This window comes from Oryctolagus cuniculus, chromosome 7 (genome assembly GCF_964237555.1).
Source record: "Oryctolagus cuniculus chromosome 7, mOryCun1.1, whole genome shotgun sequence".
NCBI lineage: Eukaryota > Metazoa > Chordata > Mammalia > Lagomorpha > Leporidae > Oryctolagus > Oryctolagus cuniculus.
In genome coordinates this window covers 72,134,927-72,148,703 of record NC_091438.1, presented here as the reverse complement: position 1 = coordinate 72,148,703, position 13,777 = coordinate 72,134,927, and the positions used below count along the sequence as shown (strand labels likewise).

The 13,777-nt window shown below is 38.3% G+C and overlaps 1 long non-coding RNA gene across 1 annotated transcript in view; it reads right to left on the bottom strand.

The window, feature by feature from the left end:
- Positions 1-7,236: 7,236 nt before the first annotated feature.
- Positions 7,237-13,777, bottom strand: part of LOC127493579 (uncharacterized) — a 31,242-nt gene continuing 24,701 nt past the window's right edge. The window contains exons 2-3 of the long non-coding RNA XR_007923971.2: positions 8,150-8,244; positions 7,237-7,609 (exon numbers count right to left, since the gene is read on the bottom strand). This is a non-coding gene — a long non-coding RNA (uncharacterized lncRNA). The remainder of the gene's footprint in view (positions 7,610-8,149; positions 8,245-13,777) is intronic.

Sequence of the window (13,777 nt, the reverse complement as noted above, 5' to 3'; positions counted from 1 at the left end):
GAACTCTACAAGTACACCATGGTAATGGTTGATATAACTTTCTACAAGTAACATATTTCAACTGTAAGGGTCAACTAACCATCATTAGAAAAGATTACACCATTCAGTAAAGTCTGTTAGTGGCAAGGGAGAGAAATGCCCTCTTGTCAGCTCCGATATACATTTACTGAAAAGGTACAGCATCCTCAGAGAATAAACTGTGACCAAGCATCTTGAAAACTAGACCCACCAGAGGCTAAGGCACCTATTTACTGTGTTTTTCCAACCCCTTCCGTGGCCTGTGTGGTTTCTCTTCTCTGGGTGCATCTGCTCCCTTGTTTCTGCTCCGTTGTGGAGAAGGGCATTGGTGCACCATTGCTGATAATGGCTGCCAAATCCCAGTTGACTTGACTCTCATTTTGCACCCCTCTACCCATTATTTTCTGAATATGCACTTTATTGAAAGAAACAAATTAGCTGCTGGTAAGTAAATGGATTGGCTCTCCTGAGTCAGATGTTCAAATCTGATTTAATCTGCCATTGCTGTGATGGCAGGGTCACATGACAAAACCTTGGTTGTTTAATCCAGTCCCTTAATACGAACTGAGAGAGAGGAACTGATTGTAAGAAATGGTCGTGCATGCAGTCAGATACTTCATAATCAACCTTCTACATTTACTAGCACACATTCTCAAAATGTCTGTGGAGACAAAAATAAGGGCAGAAAAACTGAAGCAACATAAATATAAAATAGAGATTTGAGGATAATCTATCTGGCTTCATGTGTGGTTTTCACCTAATTTCTCACTAGTTTACTACGTTTGAGACTGCTTTCATTATATAGCCTGACATTTTTTGAATATGTGAAAAGCACTAATTTTAAACTAAGTAATTTTTCTCATTTTAATTTTTTCTTCTCTTGTACACAGGGACGTGCATTTCTGGGATATTATGAGGATTCATTTGTATTCTGCCCTCTCTTTTTTTGGCTTTCACTAGGTCTAAGTGCCCATAGGTATGATTTCCCTGACTTAAGTTCTGCTAGATAACTAAAGACCATTCCCCCTTGATTATTCTTGATCCAAAGTAAATATCTTTCTCCCTCTAACTTTTTTCTCTTGCACTTTTTCCTTTTATCTTCTGAAACCCATTATTATTTTTTCTAAACAATAATTCTCAGTTTCTTTTGTAGTTACACAACTGTTGTGAATATTAATGGTATTCTTCAAGGGGTATTATTTATAGCAGGAAATATGGGTCTTTGATCAGTGTTTCCTCTAAAATAAAATCCCTGATGCATTGTGGGTAGATGGTTTTTCTCACATCTTACATTGAGCGCTTTCATTGCTTGTTTCTATCTTTCCTTATATTACAGAGTTCGAAGCCATTGGAGACTTTTAAGTTGTTCTTTTTAAAAAGCCTTTTTCCCCTTTATTATATGATCTCTCTAATGCTCACTCTGGGTATGGTGATGTCTGCCCTGGTTGGAAATCCTTTTGCTACACTCCCTAAAGGCAGCAAGTGATTCAGGGGGGAGTGTGTAATTTGTTTTGTACCGTGGAATTCCTGCCATGCCTATATGTATTTAGACCACAGGCAAACCAATAAAGTTGTCATAGAAACAAAGCATTTCATGAATAAATCAATCCATAACAAACTTGTAAACTTCAAACAACCCACTGTGCTCTAACAACACATCCGGTACATACACAAAATAATCATGTTTGTAATGAGCAATGCACAATATTATTCTTCCCCATACATTTTGTCCTGTTTGCCATCTTATAAATATTCCTTAATGTATTTTTATGCAGTCTGTAGATTCCTACTGGGCTGGAATGAAATAAGTAACTCCAGCTGGCATGATAATGCTGGGAAAGCAGACTTTTAAAAATGTAGCTCATGGTGCACCCCAGTTCAGGCTGCAGGTTTGGAATCCCTACTCTGAAGACCAGAGGGGATCAGAACTATGACTCATAGTTCCTCATTTTGACTTTCCTCATTTTGATCAACTCCAATACTCCTTTTTCATGTTTCAGGCTTCTTGTTTGGCTTTTAGTCCCCTGCTCTGCATATCACAGGTATCTCCGGGGTATGCAGTGGATGCGCAGTAGGGTGGGGGAGGGAAATCTATTTGAAAACTGACACTGAGGATTTTTAAAAGAATGAATGGTCTTTGCCAGAAACTCTCATGGCTGTATTGGACAAAGAAAATGCTTTGAGGAGGAAAAGAGATTATTGTGTAAAACTTAAATCCTGTGCAGTTGGTAAAAAGACAAGAAAAAGGCAAATCTAGAGAAGGAGGTCAGTGTAATGCAAGTCCTCTGGGGCTTGCTTTGCCTTCCAGAACACAAGAACTTTTCTTATTTTCATTCTGTGTGAAATTCTTTCTGTGACTACATTTAGGTGCGGTCTTGCCTGACAGTGTCATTGGAATAGATCACCTTGTTGAGGTTCTGCCTTTGTACTTGTAAATTCTGTTAATGCCTCAGTGACACTTGCATTATGACATCTTGTTAGACATCCCACAAATGCCCATAATCAGATGATCAATAGGTATTGGTGTGAATTTTATTTTCTAGAAACTCCCTGCTACATTACTATGTTGAATCTCATTTTTTGTCTCTTCATGACATTTGGGGAGATTCCATAATTTTTCAGCCGTTGTCAATGATTAACATTTAGCACAGCCTAGTTTATACCTTTAATACCATATATAATTCAAAATCTTCCTATCCACTATTTAAGAGAAATGAGTAGCTTTGATCAGCCCTCTCACTCTCCTCTCCTATTCCATGTAGGTTCACGCAGAGCCCTGGGACATCTTTTCCTTAGCACCAGAGGTCTTGCAGCTATGTAAGACACAGAAGAAGGCTGAGAAAAGTTTGCTCATTCTGCTCTCTCTATTTGTGGTGGCCTCTATTAAGCAGTGATATCACACAAGTGATGAATATGGTCTATGTCAGGCTTCGCCAAAGCCCATCCATCACTGGCGATGCCCTTTACCCTTGTTAAGGCTATGCCAGATGGAATTGTGACCCCTCAACATTCACATTCACATTCTTATTTGGAAACAGGTTCTTTTTAAATATGATAAATTTAAGATGAAGGCATGCTGGATTAAGGTGAGCACCAAGGCAATGACTGGTGTCTTGATAAGAGAAGGCCATTTGGACACAAAGATATAGGGTGGGAGAAAGTCAAGTGGAGACATAGGCACAGATTGGGACGATAAATTTACAAGCACAAAAATGCCACGAATTTCTGTAATCTCCAGAACTTAGGAAAAGGCAAGAGAGAATTCTCCTCTAGAGCCTTCGGGGGAGCAGTGCCCTACCAGTACTTTGATTTCACTCTTTTAGCCTCCAAAATGATAAAAGAATAGATTTATGTTGTTTGAAGCCACCCAGTTCTTGGTACTTTGTTATAGCAGCCCGGAACTTCAATAGAGGTCTTCACACTTCAAACTTCCTTTTTAGACAGAGGGACAAACAAAAAAAGCAACAGCAAGTACCGCTCAGCATCATAGCAAACCTCCAGCTCATAGTGTTCTAAACTGAAGTCTTTCTCTTCTCTTTCCCTCAAAGTTTTTTCATGTGCATCTCTAGTTCAGATCCTGACTTCTCAGTCTTGTTGCGCGGGTTTCACCCTCAGGAGTTATCTTCTACTCTTTCCTTCCCCTCATACCTTCTGCCTCCCTACTTCGTGTCTCAAGGTGAAGTCCAAATCCTGGAGGTTTATTATGCCTCATCACATTCTTTCAGGGTGCCAGGTACCTGATGCCTTGCTTCCTGTGTTGAACTCCCTCTCTTATCCCGTCCCAGCTAAGGTAATTGCCTCCACGTTGTTCCTTCACTGGACCTTGGTCATGCCTCATGCCAGGTAGACAATGCTGTTTTCTGATGAAGGTCAGCAGGACAGGTTTTTATTTTTTCTTTCTTCATCTCTTTTTCCCCTAATGCTGAGCAGAAGCTCTGCTGTGTTTGGATAAATGAGAAGGGAAATGCATGGTAAGAGTAGAAACAGAGCAAAAGGGATAAAGCTCAAGAAAAAGGGATTACATCTCCTGAAAGACAGACCTGTCATCAAGGGTTATTTTAACTCTCTTGGAATTTCAATTTCCTTCAGTAGTAAAGGAACTCATAAGAGGTATGTAATCAATACATGATAAATGATAGAACTAATGATAACATACACAAATGGCTTATGATGTACCAGACTCATGTTAAGCATTTAACCCACATCTCTCATTTAATCTACACAACAGACTATGACAAATGCTTTTCCTTCTAGCAATGAAGCAAAAACAGGGCTCTGAGACACTAAGTGAATTGTCCAAGATGAAACCCTTAGTAAGTGGCAGAAATGCGATTTGAACCCAGGTGTGTTTGAATCTGATCATGCCATCAACAATGAAGGTTTGCCTTGTCATGTGGCCTAGGTCTGATCATCACGAAGCATTCTCCTAAGCTGAGAAAGTGTACCTGCTGAACACAGTTTTCTTTTATTGACACAACAGCCTAAAGGCAGTAAGGAATATCTTCATTTAAAAAAATTCTGCCTAAGTTTCATGCCTTAGCAATGTATGTAATCGTTGCCACATGGAGAAGTGTGGTTAAACAATTTTAGGATATTAGGGAGAAATTTTTTTCTTAGACATTCATCATATGTATTTCCTTAAGTATAAAGCAGAGTTATTAGTAAAGAGTGGTATAGAGCTTCCCCAAAATAATGAAAAATGCTAATTTTTTTGTATTTTCTTCATCTTTCTCTTGAACTATACAATGAAGATAATGCCTTATCATTTATAAAAATGTTTTCATATATGAATATGCTTAGTCTCATAGAAATAAAACATTAATTATAAGATTTATTGTCTGTGTGTTATGTCAGTAGTAACACCGCTGACCAGCACTTATGAAGAGCTGAAAAGACACGGCTTCTAAGGAGTCCTAACTAATAGTATGGGTCAGATATTGCAGGGCAGTCAGCGCCACTTCACCAGTGCGGAATGTATACTGCGCATGTATCCCTAGCCACATGGTTACCACGCAGCAGCAAGCAGGGCCTACTCAGTACACCAGGGCTAACTGTCATCCTAGGGGGAGCCACGTGGTGCTGAGAATGGTGTGAAACGTCTTGCTCTAACTTAACGGCAGTCTTGGATTTAGGTTTCAAAGAATTTGACTTAAACTTTATTTTTTCAAAAAAGATTTATTTTATTTATTTGAAAGACAGAGTTACAGAGAGAGGTAGAGGCAGAGAGAGAGGTCTTCCATCCACTGGTTCATTCCCCAGATGGCCACAATGGTTGGAGCTGTGCCGATCCGAAGCCAGGAGCCAGGTGCTTCTTCCGGGTCTCCCACACAGGTGCAGGGGCCCAAGGACTTGAGCCATCTTTCACTGCTTTCCCAGGCCTTGGCAGAGAGCTGGATCAGAAGAGGAGCAGCCCAGACTAGAACCAGAGCCAATATGGGATGCAGGCACTTCAGGCCAGGGCTTTAACCCACTGTGCCACAGCGCTGGCCCCACTTTAGACTTTAAACTCTTAAAATTACTGAGTCAAAAGCAAAATCCATATGAAATTCTTAACCTAAGGATGTATATGCATTTTTTTTCCTCAGCAGACGACCCATAGGATCGGTGAGATTTTCAAAGTGCTTTATAAACCAACAGTGCTTAGAACTTCTGTTGCATTAGGACCATTCTGGGGATTCCTTGCAATTGCAGGATCCCAAGGTATCTGGCCAAATAGGATTTCCTACTCCCCAGAAGCTATATGGAGATCCATTTACCCTAAAAACTTTTCAAGATATTTTCAGAATGTGTACAATTGCCTTTATCCAGTCTTACTCCTCTAGATTCATTTGAAGGATAATTATGGCTTTTTTTTTAACTCTTGAATGATATTGCATATTTCAAGTAATACAAAATTGGCATTTAACAATGTGAAAATTTAGTCTTTAAAATTTCTTTTTTCCTGAGAGGCAGACAGAAAGAGAGATCCCGCCTTTTGGATCAGTCCCCAAATTTCCACAGTGAATCAGATTGGAGCTAGGCTGGAGCCAGGAGCCAGGGATGCCAAGAGCCAGGAACACAATCCAGGCTTCCCACGTGAGTGGCAGGAGTTGTTATTTATGATATTACTGCAGCCTCCTAGCATCTGCATTAGCAGGAAGCTAGAGCCAGGAATTGAACCCACAAACTCCGACATCAGATACAGGCCTTTGAACTGCTATGCTAACTGCCTGCTCCCCAAATTCATGCTTTCTTGAGGGACTATTCCTTGAGGCTCTCCCTTCTTAAAATTGCCATACACCATCTTTCCCACTTGAATGTCCATAAACACTAACTTAGAGACAAAATTTACAAAATTTAAAAATCTTGAAGCAAGGTGGTGAATCTTCACTAACCTATTATTCATTTGCTGCAGGAGGATGAGCCCTTTTCCACATGGAAGACATAATCTTAGATCAGCTTTTTTTTTTATTTTTTGTAGCCAAACATAACCAAATGCACATTTCATGTCCTCCACGTACTAGCTGTTTACACTGCAAGATAATTATAATGGTGATAATATATCTAATTCTTAGAATCACAGTAGTGGTTAAATGACAACCATTGTCACTCTATCCATGGAGGATTTGGTTCTAGGACTTCTGCTAATAACCAAATCTAAAAATGCTTGCATAATGTGGTGTAGTGTTTGTGCTTAACCTATACACATCCTCCCTTTTATTTTATTTTATTATTTTATTTCATTTTATTTTATTTTATTTTTGACAGGCAGAGTTAGACAGTGAGAGAGAGAGACAGAGAAAGGTCTTCCTTCCGTTGGTTCACCCCCCAAATGGCCGCCACGGCAGGAGCTACTCCAATCCAAAGCCAGGAGCAAGGTGCTTCCTTCTGGTCTCCCACACAGGTGCAGGGACCCAAACACTTGGGCCATCCTCCACTCCCTTCCCGGGCCACAGCAGAGAGCTGGACTGGAAGAGGAGCAACGGGGACTAGAACCCAGTGCCCATATGGGATGCCAGCACTGCACGCGGAGGATTAACCAAGTGAGCTGCAGCACCAGCCCTCCCCATATATTTTATATCATGTCTAGATTACTTATTATGTAGAATACAAAATAAATACTATATAAAAAGTTATTATAGTATATTGCTTAGGGAATAATGACACCAAAAAACTTTGACATGTTTAGAACAACACAATTTAAAAAAAATAGTCATTTTCTATCTATGGCTGGTTAAATTCATGAATGAGGAACCCGTAGATATGGAGGTCCAATTCTATGTGACAATATTTAATGAAGGATTTTTTTAAGAACTCTAAAATATCTGAAGTCAACCCTTTAAATAGCCTTTGTCTAACATAAGCAAAGTAAGGCTCGCATAGTGAAGCAGTGGCCCAAACCCCAAACATTGTCTTATGCATAGTCCCTTCTTAACAAACGATAGCTCGTTTCTCTTCTCCTGGCTTTCCAGGAGGAATGAAGCTCCTGCGGAACATGGTTTGACTTTCTGCTGCTTCTGACTCCACGCAGCCTGCAGTAAGGCAGCTCCTTAGGGCTCCACGCTGTTGCTTCCCCTCTTCCAGGCTCTCTATCAGAAAGGTGGATAACTTCCTGAAAGGCAAATGCAGGCATCATCTGGTAATTAGGGTCATTAATTTTATAGGAAATTCTTTAATTTTCTATGGGGCCATGTTCTTGAAATGCATTATCTCCCTTTTATGACTTCACTTGCCTGAGTGTCAGCAGAGATTAAAGGTAACATGCCCTGCTGGGAACAAACACAATTTTCCAGCAGCTGCATTTTGTTTTCCTTAATAATTAACAATTGCTGCTGACTAACCCTTGCAGCAAAAAATGTCCACCTTATCACGAAGGAGTGGGCAATGGTTTGAGGAACTCACAAGGGATATCAGAAAAAGGAGTGTGATTAAAGCATTAAAGATTTAAAGGCTGACATTAGGATGAAAGGTGGAATTGCAGTAAATATAACACTGTTTAACATTAAATGGAATGTGTTGTACTTAAAACAGTTGTTCATTTCAACATTAATTATTAAGGGAAGCTGACAACTCATTTTTAATTTGAAACTAAAGATACAATTCTTAAGACATAAATACAGCAAGGGAGCTTGGAGAGTCGGTGTTTCTTTACCTTTCACGATTCCATGTCCATGGTTCTTTTTTTTCTCTCTTCTTCTTCTGGTACTATAATCCAGGCATGGTATGTAGTGAGCTGATATCATGTTACTTGAAAGAAAGAGAAAGATTATATTGGAAATTCTTTCACATATTCTGCATTGTTTGGTTTGAAGATTTTTTTACAGATACATAATTTAAGGAACACTTGAAATAAACATTGTACTTTATATTTAAAGTCAATTTTCTTCTATATAAATTATACACAAAAGCAAATTTATCCTTTGTTTTTAAGTAAGAGACACAGAGATGACAGTGTGATCAAATATGCATTGAATAGATTTGTATGTGAAATTGAAAAGTATTCAGATCGCATTTTAAATCTAATGTCCATTACAACCTACATGCTGTTTGGTGAGTAAGGGTTTGGAGGAAATTCTTGATGGCCAAATGACAGTGAACATTATATTTGTCAAAATAGAGGCACGATGGTACAGTGGAAGAAACTTATGGTGTGAGAACCCCAAGGGCAATTTCAGTAATTCTTTTTTTAGTTTATTTTTGTTTTTGGTTAGTTTTAACAGATTCAATGTGATTTGTAGATACAATTCTAAGAATATAATCTGCTTGGTAAAATACAATAAAAGTCAATGATGCCATAGCGTGATTATGATTTATTTTCACTTTAAAGAATGTCTATGAATTAGCAATAGGATTCTCAAATCAGCAGGGGCTTGGGATACCTTTGGCATCATTAAGCATCCTCAAATCTTATATTTTTGAAAACATTGTAGAATACAAGGATCAACAATAAATTTCTGACAAAGATTTTGTTTCCTTCATAATTGTTCCTTTACGTTTCTCTCGAGTGACATTCTTTCCTATACCTCAGTTTCTCCATCTGTACTAAGAAGGGAATATCATTATTATAATGTAGATCAATGTATTTAACCTATCATCACTTATGCTGCCAATCAGGTTAAGCCAAGTCGTGCTGCAGGAACCAAACACCTCAAGTTGTGGAGGGTCACTCAGTGAAGATGTATTTCTCACTCATACCACACTTTCAGTCTTGGCCTAGGCTCTCCATTCTGGGACCCAGGCTGAAGGAGCTTCTGTAGTCTGGAACATTGTTAGTATCAACGAAGAGGGGAAAAGACAGTTGGCAGAATCACTTGACGATTTTCAAATGTTCTGCTTAATAACGGCATATCTCATTTCTGCTCCAATCTCATTCATCCAAGCGAGTCAAAAGGTCAACTCTTAAGCTGGTGGAGTAAGGAGGAATAAGCTACCTTAGAGTATACAATTGATTTTGGAACCAGCGAAATGTACTTCTTCTCCACATATGCACACACATACACACATATACACACACACATCCTAAAATTTTTATTATATCATTTGAGATATATGAACACAAGTGTTTGGCAGGGATTTAGGTTTGCAGCTTGTATACATACTCTTTTGATAATATTGTAAGGAGAATTATCACATTGATTTTATAGTAGCAAATATTCAATAAAAACAATTTTTTCATGTGAAGAATTACATCGCAATCAGTGTGCTACAGTTGCTGAGAAAACGGAGTTCTAACTGACCCTGCCCTCAGGAATATGGATCAGAAAAATTGTACAGGTTCTATTAGTAGTAGCATGTTTATATTACCATCCCAAAATGTGCATCTAGAGCTAAACATGCCCTATGGATATTAGAGCAGTGAGCTACTGTTTCCTATTTGAGAATAAGATGAAACAGTTATTGCAAAATATAAGGTCATTACTGTATATGGATAAAGGAGTAACTGCTCCTAAAATGAGTTATAAAACCTTCATTTTACAAAATAGGAAAAATAAAGCATATTTATGATGATGGAGTATAATTTTTTAGAATGTCTCTTGAATAGTGTCGAGGAATTTGCCAAGTGCTTTTACAGATATCATCATCTGAGGTATGTAGCATATATACTATTAGCCAGATTTTCCATGTAAGAGAATTCAGATTTAGTGAGGTTAAGAACTTGCCTAAGGAAAAGGCAAGTCTGGGACAAAACCACATTTTTTACCCTCTAAGTCCAACATTGTCTCTGAGGACATAATCTACCTCACAACAGTCGTGGTGTGCTACATTTTAAAGGATGTCACTTCAGTTTTATGCCTCAATTATGTCCCCTAAAAGTTAGGGTGCAGGATTTTATTTGTTTCTCAAGGTCTTGTCTTAACAATAGTGCTTCCAAAATTTAAGTACACAATCTTTTGTCGCTCAAATTGACCCTCACCAACCAGACACCTACCAATTCCATAAGAGAATTGAGTTTTCTGGCACACTGGCTGTCATTGTAGTAGTGACTAGCTTTGTTTTTATCATTTGATCCAGAAACTCAATTTAAACTAGCTAACTAGAAAAAAAGGGTGCACTGGCTGCTGTAACAGCAAAGTCAAAGGTGACGTAGTCTTCAGATGTGACCAGAGGCAGCCAGGATCTTTTGTTTTTGTTTTTGTTTTTTTTTTTCCTTCTTTTTTTCATTCCTAGTGGTCTCCGAACAGCTTTTGTCTCTATCATTGTGAGTTTTATCTGTTGATATATAGCTCCTGAGAGGTCTCCTTCCAACTTATAGAACATGGCATAGAAGATCTCTTCTTCAGGTCTAAATCTAAAGTACTTGGGGAAGGATTTCAACTGGCCTAGCATGAATCACATGATCCCTGCTAGAGTAATCACTGGCTAGGGGAATGTGAATATAATTTGCCTGTTCAGTGCCACTTGCCCAGCCTGTTGGTCATGTATTTGGCAGGCCCACCATAACCACACAGGCATAAGTGAAGGTAACCCCCCAAATAAAGTAGGTGTTGTACAAAGAAGAATAAAAGATGGTCTATAATAATATGTGTAATTTATATAATACATATAAATGCTCATAATAAATATTCACTGCATATAGTAAACATACATTTGAGTAGTCTCATTCACAATTAGGTTAACCAAATGGAAGAATACTTCATGAAGAAGGATAAAATGTGAAATTCTAAGATATAAATTAGAAATGCTTCATATATTATACCCATGGTCACACCATCCAACCCCTCTCACATATTATGGGGAGGATCCATTGTTAACAGTGTCCTTAATTTTAGGCATTATCTCATAGATCGTACTTCATTTAAACACCCACAAGAAATGTATTAAACGTGAGCATAATTTTATCTTCAATTCTTATTTATTTATTTGAAAGTCAGAAACAGAGAACTCCAACCCACCAGTTCACTCTCCCAAATGCCTGCAAGTGGCTAGGGCTAGGTTGGACTCAGACTGGCAGCTGGGAGCTGGGAACACAATCAAGATTTCCCACATGGGTGGCAGGAACCCTAGGGAGCCGCCACTGTTGCCTCCCTAGGTTTGTATTAGCAGTGAGCTGAAATTTGGTGCTGGAGCCATGTGTCAAAATCTCCAATGTAGGACACAGATGCCTTAACCAATGTCTTAACTAATAGGTCAAACATCCACCTCAGATCATACTCTTAAGAGTGTTTTCCTAAGGTTGTTCCATGAGTTTCCAGTCTTTTAAAATGTTGTGGGGAAAAATTCTGTGACTAAATTCTGTTGGGAAGTACTCTAGCTTATATCCATCCCTGGGGAATTGTGATGAAGATGTGTCTTAGCATATTTAAAGACATACTAAAGAAACTTTGCTTAAAACAGTATTTCCCATACAGATTTGTTCACAGAATAGCCCAACCATTCATACACAATAAAACAATGGAAGAAAGGGAAGAAATAGAGTATCTAATAATATCCAGTGGAAGTTCTTTGGAATGAATTTTGGAAAACAGACATCTAAATCATTACTAAAGCTAAGTGTATATGTGTATCTGTCTTATATCCCCTGTTGGGACAGGAAATTTTTCTCATACTTCCCTGCTGTTTAGCATTAACACTTCTTCCAAATTTCCTGAGGAGCAAACCAGCTTTAAACTACTTCTGCATGACAGATATGTCAGAATGCACCAAATCCATGGACTTTCTGACATCATAAATACATAGCTTGGAATTCAGGGGAAACATCACCAATATGATTACCTTAGTTTGCTTTAAAGATTAGTAATTGCAAAATGATTGCAAAGAAATTACTTATAGGCTGAGTGTTTGGAAATCTAGAGGTGAACAGGGTTGAAAGATCCTCCTTTTTTTCACATTATCAAGTAGGTTATGAGACAGTGGATTGTGAGAATATTAGCATGCATTTGGTCTCTGAGCTTCACCTTCCTGATATGTAAAGTTGATATAACATTACACATCACTTAGAGCTGTTGTGTAAAATCGCATGATAAAATGTTTGTGAAAGCCAAACTTAATAATTGTTAAAAATATTCAAATTAACTTCCTCTCTTACCACTCATTTTGTCTGAAGCCCAAATTTTAAAGCTATAAAGATTTGTTCAGGATCTACTGAATTCAAGACACTCTTCCAACTTCTGGTGGGAGGAAGGTAGAATTAAAAAAAAAAAAAAAAGAAATCAGTCATGCTTGTGAGTAGAAAAGTGATTATAAAAATCTTAGAAAAGAAAATACCCATTTACACAAAGATAAACCATATACGGCAGCAAGTGGCAAGGACCAAATGAGAGTCCCAGACATTAAAAACTGCAGGAGCTCAGAAGTTCACTGTTGGGGTAGTGAATTTAAACAAGGCATTATGGAGTCTCTGCAACTTTGAATGAAGCAAAGAGAAGGGAAAACATCTTAGGAGAGGAAATGGCATTAGAAAAGGCACAGAGATGAGAAAAATTGAATATTTTCAAGGGACAGTGAATAGATTATTATGATGTAGTAGATGAATTTGAGCAGCACGATGTCAAGTATAAAAACAGGCATTTAGACTGAGGACAGAGGGTACAATGATTTGAATGCCAGTTTAAGGCAGGTGTACTTTATCTCATTACATAAAGAGAAATGGTTAATATTTTTGGCAAATATATAGCATTATTTGAAAAGGCTTAGCTTACAAGGGAAATTTTACCGTTGAAAACTTTCTGGCTAGTAAAATTCTTAAAGAATTCTGGTGAATGCAAAACAAGTAGAAAACCTGACTGTCTACACATTCAGTATTGTCCACATACACTGCCCCAAAAGTGCTTGTTTGCCCTGATCTAGTCAATTAGAGCTGAGGCTCCCCTCTTCTGTCAGGGACACCCACTGGTTTCCATTTCTGCCTCCTTTGTGATAGAATCTTTGCACGAGTACTGTTCCTTCTCCTGCTATCATCAAATCCACTTCTTCAAATAAAAGGAACATTTCATTTGGCATTACCAGAGAAAATTCTTCAATGTACTTAATGAAACAATCTACCTTTGGAGATAGTGCTCATTTTGAAGCACTAACCAGCAAATGTTACTCCTAGGACCTAGTTGCTAGGGCTGGGGAAGACAAAGGTGATAAAGGTGATATTGTCCCTTCACCTCATGTTACCCCTCCTGCTGCAAGGGATTCTCATTGCATTGCCAAGGTTTGCAAGTAGTGCAACGACTCCCTGGTAGCCAGATAGCATCAGAGACTGGGAGACTTTCACTAAGCTTATGAGGTTTCAGTAAGGAAGGTAATTAGATTTAAAATAAAAAAGACATCCACTAGTCTTCTTTTCCAAGCT